Genomic DNA, 10,477 nt, shown 5'->3' with positions numbered 1-10,477 from the left:
TATAGCCATAGGGAAAGGGGTTCCTAGATCTACATGCTGGTTTTAGCTGAATGCAGACCCCTGCACGGCCGCTGGATGCGGCAGCAGCATCCTCTGCAGCTGCACCGAGCTGCTGCCCTCTGCAGAGCCGGCACACGGTGCACGTAGGCTTGGAAAGTTTGAGAAACTACGAAGCTCCCCCGCTCCTTTAGTGTCATTTGTTCATCACCGCAAACCGAGGAGGGCTGTTTTCACGGTAGCAGCAGTGGCTGCGACAGACTTTGGGTGCAGCCAAGGGGTGGGACCTTGAGCTGGAGTTTTTGTCTGCATTTCCAGTGGTTTCAGTAGATCCCGTAAAAGATTTTACCCAAACTTGCCTGCTTTTCCGAGCCAGATGGGTAACACAATCGTATTTATTCCCTGGTGTTTTTGTTCCTGTCCTCCGTGTTCTGGAGCAGAGGGGAGCCTGCCGGTGCAGACCATGCAAGCTGTGGCCTGCGGAAACCCCTAACCCATCTGCAACGCCCTGGCTTTCCTCGGTTCCGACTAGGTGGACCGAGGAGGCAGCTTTCAGAGCTAGCCCAGCCTGGCTGCCTCCGCTTTAGGCTGCGAAGATCGATGCGGGCAGGTCCCTAGCCCCACTGGTCTAGTCCTGTGGCAGTAACTGAGACTAACTTGTGAAATACTAGGGGCTAAGATGCTGCCATGAAGCAACTTTGACTCAAGTGGAACAAGTGATGTAAAAATAAGCCTTGGTGGAATCCCAGACATGCTGGGGTCCCCTTGAGAGTCTACAAAGAGCCCAGAAGGGACAGGAAGGTACCAAACACATGATTTAACCCAAGGAGCCTGTTCTCCATGCAGAGCATCTGCTTATCTCTGGATACGTCTCATGGGACTGCAGGGATACCCTTATTATTTCTCTTGGGTACCTGGCGTGATGGACCTTTCCTGCTGCTGCAGAGGATCCTGCCGGTTTTGGGATGTGCTCTGCAGCCACGGGGAGGTGCCACAGCAGGTCCTCACTCCATGTGAGCAGACACGGACAGTCTCCATCTCCTCCGAAGCAAAGGTGAGGGGCTATGTGGAGATTTCTGGATCGTGGCTGCATGCGGCCACCTCCAGAGCCACTCCTGGGGTAAAGGCAGAAGCTGGCAGATTTCTGTCTGTCTGTCAGAGCTCTCTGTTGGAGCTGCCTCCCCAAACCCACCATCAGCATTTTCACCAGTGTCACTCTCCAGGATGAACTCTGTCTTTCAGGCTCAAGGCTTGGCCATGGCTCTCCTTTTTCTACTCCTTCCCTCTCTCTCTTCCCTCTTTCCCACCTCAAGATCGTCCTTCAGGACTCCCTGCTTTGAGCAGGACGTTGCAAAGCTCTCTTCCTTCACCCAGCACCTACAAGGTGCCTGCACATTCACAGAGAGGGGATTCATCTGGCTTAGAACATCTCAGTGCTGATGTCCTTTAAACCTCGTGCATTTTGTAAGCCACTGTGCATCAAAGGAATCCTAAAAAAACCAAAAGTAGTAGCAGGCGGATTGATACCCTGGAGGGTTCAGTCTCGACGCAGCACCAGCCTGCCTGCTGCAGTGCTCTGGCTGTGACCCCTCCATAAGATACCTTTACGGTTGAGAACAAACGTTTTACTCCTATCATCAGCCCTGCTTAGTGGCTAAGCAAGCTGTCCCCCAGTTCCTTTTGCTCCCAAGCATTTTACTCCACCCCAGAGCACACCAGATGATGCACAGAGAAGCTGGATACCAGCCCCAACTATTTACAATCTACAAATTTACAGCAGACACGACCCAGTGTAGCAGAGCAGTAAAACGGGAAGAGCGAGAGAGCTCCAGGGACAGAGTGATACAATCAGCCGGCGATGTAGTGCAGCATGCTATATCCTGGCTGATCACGATTTATTATGTATGGGCAGGGTGGAAGAAATGAGTTTTAGGAGGCAGAATAAAGAAGAGCATCAGGGCTCAGAGGCACAATGAGGAGAGTTGGTCTGAGAGCTAAAAAGCTCGGTAGCTCATCAGGGATGTGGGACAGATTCTGGCTTGGGTTGATTTTTCTTCTGCTTTGTAGAGTCCCAAAGAAATTCTGTGGTGTGCCAGCACTCAGCATGAAGGGAGACACTTGATTTATTCCTCACAACAGCCTGAGGAAGTGATCAGATATACATCAGCCTGGCTGAGAAGGGGTCATGAATAACTCAGTAGGGAGTTCGTTTACTCTCAGGAGTGGTGAAATGACTGAAGTTACATCTCACAGAGCGAAATGCAGGGAATTCTTATGGGTTCACTCATTTTCTTGAAAAATAAAACACAATAGAAACAATTTCCAATTTTGAGAGAGATCTATCATTGGCACAACTGTTGAGTTTGGCAAAGCTAACACAAGACAGTATAATTAAGAATTAGGCCGTCAACAGCATGGGGCAATCAAAATGCCCTTGGTCCTCCAGCTGCTCTCAGCAGTTTCACCTATGGACGAGAGTCACAGGTACCTGGACAGAGAAAGACAGGAGGTTACTTAGAACAGTGCAGGCAAAAACATTCCCCTTAAACTTTCAACTGCATTTCCCTTTCTTCCCAGCATCTCTGGAAGTAATGCAAGGCTTTGTTCCATCGAGAGGCACGGGGAGCTGGCGATATCTGCAGGTGGGACGGTGGATATGCCTTTTGACCTGATCTGAGAGCAGAGAGCAGCTGTTGGGCACGGCTCTACAAGGTGAGAGATGGTGTGAATTTACAGCACATCGGCTGCTCCATGGAAACTGCTCTCTCCAGGCTTGTACCGCAGGGTGTGCACAGAGCGACTTTTCCCTCAATCAAACTGAGGTACGTTACTCATATTGGTCCTGGGACAAGCGTACACATTTGGCCAGCAAACCCATGCCCTATTTTGTCTCCTGATAACTTGCTTGTGTAGCTGGACACAGATTTACAGGCCTGGCCCTCCCACCGCATCTGCGCAGATGGGCTCTGTCCCCTGTACGCCCCTGGATGCTGGACTGGTCCACGCATGGTCACCAATAGTGCAGGGATAAAAGTCACGGCTGGAGCCACCCGCATTGTACATATATCCCCCTTCCCACCCCACAAAGAGATGAAGACTTGTCCAATGTGATAATGAAGGTCCTGGCTGATACCAGCACAGTAAGAAAGGAATATGGGAATAAAAATTCCCTATCATTGGCAATATACAGTCAGTACTTTAATAGAACCCTTTGTTTAGCTTTTTCATGCAATTCCAGCAAATTATTCTAGTATCATCCTTCCAAACGCATTCAAAGGACACAGACGGGCTTGCATGGCAATATTCTCTGCACTTAGTGTATCTGCTGTAAGACAAATGTGTTTTGGCTGTGTTTGCAAGACTGACACAAGTATTTTCAGAAACCCAGATATGCTTAGGCATTACTGGGGACAGAGGAAAGCAGCGAAGCCAGACTCACCTCCCTGTCAGAGCCAAGTGTCGTTCAGTGGGGAGAGAAACAAGCCCCCATGGCTTATGCAGCAAGCGCTCCCAAGGGAGAGAGGGCAGAAACCGACCTTTACAGATTCCCTGAGGAAGTAAACAAACAGTAAGTGCCATTAGATAGTTTAATGACTGCAGCATTTCCACAGCCACTCTTAAATTGATTAAAAATCTGAAGCTTCAAACCTGGAGGCCTAACACAAGGCACCCAAAGCTCTTTTTAGACAGTTCATTGGACTGTCTTTGATTTTTAGTGCTACTGAGCAGCAGGTAATCAGCTGTTCTCAAAATTAAATCCCTTTTTGAGGTGCCTACAAGGGGATACAGATGCTTATTTATTACCAGTTTCAAGACTGCTTGGACAACACTGGCCTAGGCTTCCATTTGCTGATCTCCTCTGAAGTCTCTTGCATTTATGAAACGCCACATGAGCACATTCTGAAGCATAAACACAACAAATCCGGGGCATCTGTTGCATTATCCTCGCTCTCTGTTAGCAAATGTTGCAGTAATGCTACAAAGATGCCTGCTTGCCTATGTTTGCCTAAACAAACAGCATCAGAATGCTCTATAAAACATTGCTAAAAAAAGAAAAACCCAAAGACTTATTTGTCTCAACAGCACAGCCACCAATGAACAACAAAGTACTGCCACAACAGCAGCGGTATGTCTGTCCTCACTTCCTTCATGCTTATTCATAAGCCTGACCGACCATCTCAACCCAGTTAGTTGCCAGGGCTAATGCAGAGCAGTAAAATCATAACGAAAGATGACATAGCTATGAGATGAGCGTTGGAGAGCGGATAAGGCTACACAGTAGAGGTTGAGATGGACACCGGCTTGCGGGTGTTGTCGCAACCTCCTTTTCTTCACCAACTGGTGCTTCTTGTTGTTTTGAGCGTGGAGCAGAAAGATGAAAGGCAAGCTGTGCACCGGCGTACAAACCCCACGCCCGGCCAGCCCCCGTTGGCAGCTGCGCGGCAGGCAGCGCGCTGGCTCTGCTCAGGCTGGGCGACACAACACCTTCACCGCAGGCACAGCGCCGGGGTCGGCACACCAGCACTGCTGAACCAGCGCGGCTGGCGTGTGCGGTCTGATTTCTTCATGTGCTGAGCTAGAAAAAAGAATAAAAAGAGATGTAAACAAACCAGAAGGCAGTCAGTGAAGCACCTGGCATCATCTTCTCTGTCAGACTTGAGAAAATCTCAATCCTCTCATTTTGAGGGCAATTCTAAGGAAACGAGTACATCTGCTTGCTTGGGCTGGGAGTACAGATACCCTCACAGAGTGACATGAAGTAACCGAGCAGGGAAGAGACATTCATCCTGAGAATTTTCAAAAAATGTTACAGATCTGTAAGCACTTGAACAGACACAAACGGCAGCAACGCTAACTACTGACCACTGACAGAGGGTCCCCAGCCCCAGACTTTATATAAACCTGATGGGGCAGGTTTTGTGTCTGATGTTGCTTTGTAGGATGCAACTCTGCTGTCATGGTCTGGCTTTCACATCAGCTTCCCAGGTATCCTCTTCCACCCTGAGCATGACAGCGTGGAGCAGGGAAGGAGCTCACATGTGAAGGAATTGCTGATGCAGATTCAAATTTGAACGCTACACACGATGCAGGTGCAAAAGCTGCCTTCCCCAGGGGCCCTGAGGCCTCTGGATCATGGGCACCACTGACATGAGCTACCTGGCCAAAGAACCTCGGTGCATGCAGAGATGTTGCCGCTGAAGGCAAACCCAGGTGCTGTCTGAGAGAAACCCATGGGAGCTGAGGGCAATCCTGCATGGTCCCTTGACCTGGATTTGCACGAAGCTACAGCACCATAACTCCTATGGACCTCTAAGAAATGGGTAAAAGAGCCAAATCTTGCAAGCTGCTGAGAAATCTCACATTTCAGTGGTCAGAGAACACCTTGCCTGGGTGACTCATTTGACCAGACAGCGATGCAACTGGTCTGCTGGTGTTGCAGCAACACGGGGAGCGCAAAGCAAGAGAGGGAGCATTACTGGGGTGAAGCAAAGCAAGGCGGAGTGATTTTTTTTTTTTTTAAGCACAAGAGATGGATTTGAGAAAGGCTGAAGGCAGGGGAGGAAAGAACCGAGCTGATGCAGAAAGCCCTGCCAACTTCTCCCATCGTGCTCTCAAGGCACGGACTTCATTTGCAGATGACGTCAAATGAACGTAAGGATACAGAAATGAATGTAAGGGTACAGACTTCAGAGTTTTGATTAACACTACGAGGAGAACCTGTATATATGCTATGGTACTTCAATGTGTTATTTACCATTGACATACCACTGACACGGAGGAGTGAAGAGAAACAGAAATCATAATTTCTGCTGACTACAGAAGGGAAGGTTTTGCCACCGTGGCTCAGAAACAGCATCAATAGAGACTGATATAATGCAGTTCCAAAAAAAAACATTTTGAGGGAAAAAGCTTAGTTACAAGCAAGAGGTATCACAATCAATATTACTTCTCATACAGCACAACATTATCGATGTGTGGTTCAGCCTGTGGAGCTTGAATTTATAATGCAGGTGGTTTGGAAATGCCCTGCATTAAGCTTTGGGGAAAACAACTTTATTTCAACTGTTTGTTAGGTTAGTGCTCAGAACATTACAGTGAACGGTTTCAGTGTTAATTCTAAGAAATCCTACTTCATTTTAAAAGTTTCTTTTAAATCTCCCCTCCCTCCCACACACAGAGATTTTCAGTTTTCCCCACAGCTCTCAGAGGAAAAAAATACAATGTACTACTTCTTTCACACTCCCCCCCATTGAGATTCTGTTGGTTTTTTTGTTTTTTTTCCAAACTTTCATGTCTTAAGCAGAGAAATAGGAAGGACCCGAGTCTGTCAACACAAGAAGAAAAGGTCTGTGACCTGAGGGTCTGTGTTTTTGCCTGGTGGTGTTGAGTATCAGCCCCGCGATGAAGCCCACCTGTGACACAAGTGGTACTCAGCATAGTGTGCAAGGCGTTCAGGACTTGTGGAAATGTCAGTCACTTGGGGAAATGGAGATTTATGCCCACCCCCAGCCTTCCACCCCAGAGAAGGAGTGATTGCCTGTGCTTACGGAGGAGTAAACCCGGGCAGGCAGTTTTCTGTAGCTCTCTGAAGTCAAAACAGAGTTTTCTTAAAGTTCAATAAGAATCAATGCTTAAACCTTTGCTCTGCCAGAAATAACTGGTTGAAATAGCACTTCATTGCTTTCAACTGTAAATTGAGCTCTTTGAAATAAAGGACAGTAGCTTACTTGGAGATGAGGAACACTGTTGCTCCTCTTCCAAAGCTTTCCCACAGAAAGATTCCGGGCATTGTACTTATTTATGATTTCCTATTTATTCACTTTTTGTGACCCATTTTTGTGATACCTGCATTCATCACCAGTTTAAGGGTATAATCAAGAACTGCTACAGCTGGTCAGGGTTAAAAAGAAGCTGTGCCTAGCTGCTCACCACCTCACTCTGAAAATATAAGCAGGATAGGAAACAGGTACAGCTGGAAAGACACCAGCAGATCTAACAGGGCTGTAACCTTCTCCCTCAGGTCATTTCCACCAGTGGATATGAAGAAGAACCAGAAGCTCTAACATGTTAAGGTTAAAAAAGCTGCAGCTGGAAGAGCTCATCTGGCACCACGTTCCTGGCAAGTTGTACATCACAGGAGAAGCTTCTGGAAAGGCTGGAAAGAGAATCCAAATCTCCCAGTCCACACCCTGGTGCTTTCATCTTGGTGTTCTGGCTGATAAACACAGCCATTAAGCACAGTATGAGCTTCCCTGTTGTTGGATGGCAGTGCTGGCCAAGAGCTCTATGCTGAAAAACATATTTTAATTTCATTAAACTGTAATAGTCCTCTAACTAGCTCAAACAACAGTTTTACGCTGTAACCTGATTCCATAGAAACATGGAATGTTTTTGAGATGCAGCTCAAGGCATTGCATTCAGGCGATTTACACTGATTTCAGCTGAACCCATCTCAATCTTTACAGAAATACGCTTGGACAAGTTAGCAGGTTAGATATGGCGAGGATATGTCTCACAGGCCAACGGTAGGGTTGACTTGCCAGGTGTCAGCGTTCCCAATGTGCCTCACTGAAGCCACAGCCTGAGTTCAGGGCATGCAAGGCGACTTCAGGGTTCTCCCTTTTCTCACAAGATTTCAAATGAGAGCCTTCCACCGTGAAAACAACTTCTTGCTCACTTCACAGGATGCAGAAAGAGATGTCCTGTTTCAGTTGTGGCTTTTTTTCAGACAGACCTTGCACTAGGATCTTGCTACAAATTTTTCACATACTGCCGCCAGTCATGAAAAGGAAAGCAAAGTATAAAAAAAAAATCATAAAAAGGAAAACAAAGTCTAAAAAGTCATGAAAAGGAAAATAAACTACAAAAAAGTGACAGTATTTTGCAGAAGAGTATGTTCATGCCACTCTTCATAGAACACTGAACGTGACAGCTGCTTTCAGAGGTGAGCATCGAGGCTCTGTTACGTCTTTATTGAACAAGCAACTCCAATGCTTTCAGGCATGTCTTGTTATTCCTGCTCCAGCAGCAGGGTGGCCTTGCCTCCCTCTAATGCCAGCTGCCCTTGTGGAGAGTTTAAGCTGATCTGTTTGCCTGTGAATGAGAACAGCGCGTGCAGGGACATAAGGATGCCCCAGTGATGGTAACCTTCAGGAGAAAGGAGGGGAAACTGGTGGCAGCAATCTGCTTCAGGGACACATCGTGGGCAGGATAAATCTGCCAGAGTCCCCTTATGCACCATTTGTAGATGAAAAAAGAGGCCTTGGAAGAATTCTGTACTTGATCCAGGTGATCTGGTGAACCATGGAGAGAGCCAAAATTGAAATGCAGGAGTCTTCACTCAAGCCCAGCTTTAAACAGCAGTTTTAACCTTGTTTCTGTGCTCAGCTACATGTAACACAGTTTTAACTTGCCTTTTTCATATACAGCAGCTCTTTCACAAAGCCAAGCAGCACACAGGTTTACTGAAAGAGGAGACAGATCACATTTAGTGCTGTTGGGCCTTCACAGAGGAACCCTCGTACATGCATAAAACAATGTTGACTCCAAGGGGTCTCCAGTCAGATCTCCTGCAAGTCTGTCTCCTCAGATGTGGCAGAAAGATCTGTGATTTAATTTGTTCTCAAATCAGAATTGTAATGCTTTGGTAGTTTTAATGGGAGGAACGGATGAGCAGAATTAGCTTTCATTACAGACAGTGTGGATTCCTTTGCTACTAAGAAGTGAAAAAAGACGTATTTACAGTAAAGGGTAAATAAAGTCATCAATCTCTGTGCCTAGTATTTTAAAATGTCTAGCATGTAGATAACTATTGGCACAAATGTGAAAGGCTAGGAACGAGGCAATCAAGAAACACAAGAACAGCAATCATTATTTATGACCTTAGAAAATTGGATATCAATTACCTAAATTAGAGCTGTAAGTCACTTCTACTAGATGAGAATCTGCTATGTCGTATTTGCAGCATTCACATCATAGATTAATCATTGTTTAATCAAAATGTGGCAAGAACACTTCTTTTGGGATCTCATCTTTTATGTTTGATACCAAGAAACATTGTTTAGAGCTATTCTACATAGTTTGTGCAACCACTTTCCAGCAGGTGGGCGAGGAGGGTATGGGGTTCAGGTACAGATTGGGGAATAATCACTGAAAAAACCAAAAACATCTCCCTGTTCTGCCAACTCATGCTTTTACCATATTTTCAGAGCTGTTTGTTAATCTCCTTCTCCTGACTTCCAAAAGTACAACTCGTATTTCAAAAGCAAGTAAACTGGTACTTATTTCCCTTCAATTAGTCTGTTCCCTGTGTAAAAGCAGAGTACTACACCGTGGCCTTTCCATCTGCTGGAGATCTAATTGTTTTCTTAGACTGACTTCCTAAGGAAAGGAGGCATACATGACCATATTGGAGCAAGGGTTCCTCACTAATAATTGCGACAGACACTGATCATATTTGTACAGCCCTATTTGACGGAGTGGCAGAAATATCAGAGAGACCTTACAGTGCCCCAAGGTTTGCTAAACTAGGTGTCCTGGAGGAAGAGAAAGTCATTATTTGTCTTACATAGGAGACAAGCTGCAGTGTTGCCCACGTTATTCTCACAGCAAAGTGTATACCGAGGAGAGAGCGCTTAAAAACCTCCCCAGTTACACTGTAGGACAATACAAGCAGCCTGCAGTTGGCAGTTTACAACAGCTCACAACTGTCATCAACAGTTAGCGTAAGTGAATCATGACCGAATCTGCTCTCTTCCCAAGCAAATAACGAGAAAAGCACTTGAGACTCCCTCATTAGGTGAGCAGGGGCTAAGGAAAGCCAGGGAAAGAGTCCTTGGAAAGACACAGAAAGGCATGTAACTCCTGAGCGAGGAAAAAGAGCCACTGAAGACAGCAGAGGCATTATCAGACTGAAACAAAGACCAGGGGAGATTAGAAAAGGGGACCAGAACAAGGACCCTATCTACAGTTTGAACTTAAAGCTGAATCCCCACGGACCTCCGAGTTCAAGTTCCTGAGACTCCTGACCGGTGAATTGGTATTGGCACCTGCACGTTCCTGCTCAGATTTCTTCAGTTGTACAGGTATCTAGTTAAGCTTGTCCGACGGACTAAGTTACTTGACAGCTCGGATGCTAACTACTCAGATTTATAACTTTATCAGCAGCAGGAAAAATCTAAATCCAAGATTGCAATCAACCACTAAACACAAATCCTTAAAAAATAAAGCAGACTACATTATTTTCAGGGCTTTTCAACCTACTTCTTATACCCACAAAACTAAAACTAAGACAAATCAGACAGAATTCAAGGCTTGAGGGCCCTGGTCTCTACTCCATCCCACACCACAACAACCCACAACAGAAAGTTTCAGTTGGGCAGATTTACCGACAGCAGCAGCTCAGCACAGGTGCCTCTACAAACAGAGAAACCCAGTGGAAAGCGCAGTCTAAGTGGTGCGACTCGACAGCTGATGGCTT

The sequence above is a fragment of the Nipponia nippon genome, unplaced genomic scaffold (assembly GCF_047370975.1).
Source record: "Nipponia nippon isolate SJK-2023a ecotype South Korea unplaced genomic scaffold, ASM4737097v1 scaffold_6, whole genome shotgun sequence".
NCBI classification, from domain to species: domain Eukaryota; kingdom Metazoa; phylum Chordata; class Aves; order Pelecaniformes; family Threskiornithidae; genus Nipponia; species Nipponia nippon.
The sequence above is the reverse complement of the archived record's forward strand: the minus strand, read 5'-3'. Positions refer to the sequence as shown.